This window comes from Ascidiella aspersa, chromosome 5 (assembly GCF_963924565.1).
Source record: "Ascidiella aspersa chromosome 5, kaAscAspe10.2, whole genome shotgun sequence".
NCBI lineage: Eukaryota > Metazoa > Chordata > Ascidiacea > Phlebobranchia > Ascidiidae > Ascidiella > Ascidiella aspersa.
The window spans coordinates 12,008,026-12,013,025 of NC_139451.1; the positions used below are offsets into that span (position 1 = coordinate 12,008,026).

At 56.9% G+C, this 5,000-nt stretch overlaps 2 non-coding genes and 1 pseudogene across 2 annotated transcripts; all 3 read left to right on the forward strand.

The window, feature by feature from the left end:
• Positions 1-1,503: 1,503 nt before the first annotated feature.
• On the forward strand, positions 1,504-3,314 carry LOC146143845 (small subunit ribosomal RNA). The gene has a single exon (XR_014500443.1). It is a non-coding gene; the product is annotated as a small subunit ribosomal RNA (ribosomal RNA).
• A 247-nt stretch (positions 3,315-3,561) lies between these two features.
• On the forward strand, positions 3,562-3,715 carry LOC146143846 (5.8S ribosomal RNA). The gene has a single exon (XR_014501271.1). It is a non-coding gene; the product is annotated as a 5.8S ribosomal RNA (ribosomal RNA).
• A 248-nt stretch (positions 3,716-3,963) lies between these two features.
• LOC146143847 (large subunit ribosomal RNA) overlaps positions 3,964-5,000 on the forward strand; it is a 3,678-nt pseudogene continuing 2,641 nt past the window's right edge.

Genomic DNA, 5,000 nt, shown 5'->3' on the forward strand with positions numbered 1-5,000 from the left:
CGACGATACTTTTGTGCCTCGCCCTCGACGGGCAAAGATAAACGGTCGTTCGGCCGTTGCTAGTGCCGAGAGCCGATCTTTCGCGGGCGCGACAAGCGTCGCCCGCTAGTCGGCGAATCCTCCTGTTCGAAACGCGTGGTGCTAAATCATTCGTAAACGACCTAGTTGAAGACCGGGGTGTCGTAATCACTAGAGCAGTATCTTCACTGCGATTTGTTGAGAGTAAGCCTCAAGATCTATCGATTTGTCCGCAAGGTCGGGCGCTAAAAGCGATCTCGAACGCCTCCGGGCGCGCGAGGTTGTTTTTTTTCTAAGTTTTTTTTCGCCGCCGACACTTGTCTTTTTTTTCAATTTTTTTTTTTCAATTTTTCGCTCGCGCGGCGGGCCTTTCCACGTTCACATCGGGGCGAAATTTTTTATGTTTTTCGACAGTCCTTTGCAATTTTTTCGATCTCTCTTTTCGACACTTTTTTGCCGCGCGGCGGGCCTTTGCACGTTCACATCGGGGCGAAATTTTTTATGTTTGTCGACAGTCCTTTGCAATTTTTTCGATTTTTCTTTTCGACACTTTTTTGCCGCGCGGCGGGCCTTTCCACGTTCACATAGAGGGCAGGTCTTTATTTTTTTGTGACTGTCCTTTACAATTTTTTTTTCGCGCACTCGGGCTTTAGCATATTTCCGCCCAGCGAGCAAGAGCATATTTAGGCCGCGGGAGCATGAGCCTGTTTAGGCCGCGCGAGCTTTGAATATATTTCGGCCGCGGGAGCATGAGCCTGTTTAGGCTGCGCGAGCAGTGAGTACATTTCGGCCGCGGGAGCATGAGCCTGTTTAGGCCGCGCGAGCATTGAATACATGTCGGCCGCGCGAACATTGAACATATTTCGGCCGCGCGCGCGAGCAAGAGCCTGTATAGGCCGCGCGAGTATTGAGTACATTTCGGCCGCGCGAGCATGAGCCTGTTTAGGCCGCGCGAACATTGAACATATTTCGGCCGCGCGCGCGAGCAAGCGCCTGTATAGGCCGCGCGAGCGTGTGATATGCCTCGCAATAGTTCAACACCTGGCGCAATCGTGCACCTTTTTTTTACGTTAGAATTTCAAACGGAAGACCCCAGGGACAACACTCATCTTTGCTATACTTGTGGGAGCTGACAAGCTTCGACAAGTAAAGAATCGGTGAAAAGGCGATTGGCTCGCTGGGCAGATGTTGCTGCTGCGCGAAGAGCCGAGTGTCAGTTTGTCGGGTTCTGAGCGGTCGCTTCGGCGAAGTTGTCTGGCGTGCGTTGCGCTCGCGCCGGTGTTGGCGACGTGGCGGTCGAAAGGCCTGCCGACGAAGTCTTACTCCGGCGGGTGCGACGGGCGGTGACGGTTTTCTGAGTTCGGGCAGCCGAGCAAAGAACGAAATTTTAACGGAGAGAAGCCTTCGGGTTTCGCATCGACCGAGCGACGGCGCCGCATCAGCGGCGCCTCCTTCGTCGGCCTTTCGGGGCTACGCTAAAGTAGCTACCTGGTTGATCCTGCCAGTAGTCATATGCTTGTCTCAAAGATTAAGCCATGCAAGTCTAAGTACGAGCTCTCGTACAGTGAAACTGCGAATGGCTCATTAAATCAGTTATGGTTCATTTGATCGTACGTTTTACGTGGTTAACTGTGGAAATGCTAGAGCTAATACATGCGTGAAGCGCCGACCTCGCGGGAGGCGTGCTTTTATCAGACCAAAAACCGACCGGGCTTCGGCCCGCAACCTTTGGTGACTCTGGATAACTTTGCGGATCGCACGGTCTCGCACCGGCGACGGATCATTCAAGTGTCTGCCCTATCAACTTTCGTCGGTACGGTACTGGCCTACCGAGGTTCTTACGGGTAACGGAGAATCAGGGTTCGATTCCGGAGAGGGAGCCTGAGAAACGGCTACCACATCCAAGGAAGGCAGCAGGCGCGCAAATTACCCATTCCCGACGCGGGGAGGTAGTGACGAAAAATAACAATACAGGACTCTAAACGAGGCCCTGTAATTGGAATGAGTACACTTTAAAACCTTTAACGAGTATCCATTGGAGGGCAAGTCTGGTGCCAGCAGCCGCGGTAATTCCAGCTCCAAAAGTGTATATTTAAGTTGTTGCGGTTAAAAAGCTCGTAGTTGGATTTTGGGCGCAGGCGGCCGGTCCGTCGCAAGGCGTGTACTGGCCGTCCTGGCCTCACCTCCGGTTCTCCGCCGGTGCCCTTGACTGAGTGTCGGCGGCGGCCGGAACGTTTACTTTGAAAAAATTAGAGTGTTCAAAGCAGGCGATTCGCCTGAATAATGGTGCATGGAATAATGGAATAGGACCTCGGTTCTATTTTGTTGGTTTTCGGAGCGCGAGGTAATGATTAAGAGGGACAGACGGGGGCATTCGTACTGTGCCGTTAGAGGTGAAATTCTTGGATCGGCGCAAGACGAACGACTGCGAAAGCATTTGCCAAGAATGTTTTCTTTAATCAAGAGCGAAAGTCAGAGGTTCGAAGACGATCAGATACCGTCCTAGTTCTGACTATAAACGATGCCAACTAGCGATCGGGGGGCGTTAGTTTTACGACCTCTCCGGCAGCTTGCGGGAAACCAAAGTCTTTGGGTTCCGGGGGAAGTATGGTTGCAAAGCTGAAACTTAAAGGAATTGACGGAAGGGCACCACCAGGAGTGGAGCCTGCGGCTTAATTTGACTCAACACGGGAAATCTCACCCGGCCCGGACACAGTGAGGATTGACAGATTGAGAGCTCTTTCTTGATTCTGTGGGTGGTGGTGCATGGCCGTTCTTAGTTGGTGGAGCGATTTGTCTGGTTAATTCCGATAACGAACGAGACTCTGGCTTGCTAACTAGTTACGCGACCCAATCGGTCGGCGTCTAACTTCTTAGAGGGACTAGTGGCGTTTAGCCACACGAGATTGAGCAATAACAGGTCTGTGATGCCCTTAGATGTTCGGGGCCGCACGCGCGCTACACTGACCGGATCAGCATGTGCTCGCCTTGGCCGACAGGTCTGGGTAACCCGCTGAACCCCGGTCGTGCTAGGGATAGGGAATTGCAATTATTTCCCTTGAACGAGGAATTCCCAGTAAGCGCGAGTCATTAGCTCGCGTTGATTACGTCCCTGCCCTTTGTACACACCGCCCGTCGCTACTACCGATTGAATGGTTTAGTGAGGTCCTCCGATTGGACCTGGCGCGGCCGGCAACGGTCGAGCCGGCGTCCGAGAAGACGATCTAACTTGATCATTTAGAGGAAGTAAAAGTCGTAACAAGGTTTCCGTAGGTGAACCTGCGGAAGGATCATTAACGGTCTCGCAAACGCTTCGGCGAACGCGAAACTCGGACAAGCGAGAGAAAAAGTCTTTGCTACCCGGCGCCCGACCCGCGAGGAGCGGCGCGCCGGCCGGCGATTCGGTCACCCGGTAATGTTTGCGCGTCGAGTGCCGCGGTGCCGCGCGCTCCGGCTTCAAGCGTCGGCCTGGCCGACCGCTCGGCGCGGTCTATTTTGTCACCCTATAGTGCGAGGCACTGTGCGAGCGAAACAATCGTGGATGGCTCTTGGCGGTGGATCACTCGGCTCGTGAGTCGATGAAGGACGCAGCTAGCTGCGTGAATTAGTGTGAATTGCAGGACACATTGAGCATCGACGTTCTGAACGCAAATTGCGGCCTCGGGTCAATCCCGGGGCCGCGCCCGCCTCAGGGTCGCGTTGCAAACGTTCCGCGCGGGGATTTCTCCGCGCGGCTGCTGCGGCGTCGGACGCGCGAGCGCCCGTCCCGCTCAAGACAGCACGGCACGATGCGCGACGATCGCGACCAGAATCCCGCGCGGCGGCGGCGAGTCGACCTCGAAGAGGCCAACGGCTGGCGGCTCAAGGGCGGGAATCGAGGTGCGCGGCGGCGCGCGGCGCCGACGGCGAGCGCGGAACGGGAAGAATAGTCCCGGTCCTTACTTTCGGCCTGAGGTCGGACGAGGCTACCCGCTGAATTTAAGCATATTACTAAGCGGAGGAAAAGAAACTAACGAGGATTCCCTCAGTAACGGCGAGTGAAGCGGGATGTGCCCATCGCCGAATCCGCGCGCTTTTGGAGTGCGCGGAATTGTGGCGTACGGAATTCGTCACGGCGCGCTTCGCCGGTCGCCCGCGTCCTTCTGATCGAGGCCTTTTCCCAGAGCGGGTGTCAGGCCCATGGCGGCGACAGGCGGGCGCGCTACGGCGTCTTCCCAGAGTCGGGTTGTTTGGGAATGCAGCCCAAAGCGGGTGGTAAACTCCATCTAAGGCTAAATACGGTCACGAGACCGATAGCGAACAAGTACCGTGAGGGAAAGTTGAAAAGCACTTTGAAGAGAGAGTTAAAGAGTACGTGAAACCGTCGAGAGGCAAACGGGAGGGCCTGTCGGGTCGCCCGGTCGCTTTCAGCCGGCCCCCTGTCGGCGACGTTGTCGTGCGGACCCTCACGGGCCGCCGGCGGCGCCGCCCGATCGGGGACCAGCGCACTAGCGCCGGGCGAAGGCCGCGACCGTCTGGACGGCGGCGAGAAGGCCGCGCGCAAGGTAACCCGGCCTCGGTCGGGTACTATAGGCGCGCGTGTCCGTCGGCCCGCCGTTCGGGCGAGGAGAGATCGCCGCGTCTGCCCTTCGGGGCCGAGCGCCCGGTGCCGGCTGGGGCGTCGTGGGTCGGGGACTGTTCTCAGTGCCCAGCCTCTTCGTCTCGGTCGCGCTTCCGGTGTCGTTTCGCGAGGCGCACGGGGTCCGCGGCTGAAGTCAGCCACCTTCCCGACCCGTCTTGAAACACGGACCAAGGAGTCTAACGTGAGCGCGAGCCACGGGGCAGTACGAAACCCATGGGCGCAGTGAAAGTGAATGTCGGCGCGGTCCGGCGGAGGTGAGACGTCGTCGTTCGCGGCGGCCGCATCACCGGCCGATCTCGTCCGCTTTGCCGGAGAGGTCGAGCGAGAGCGTTCGCGTTGGGACCCGAAAGATGGTGAACTA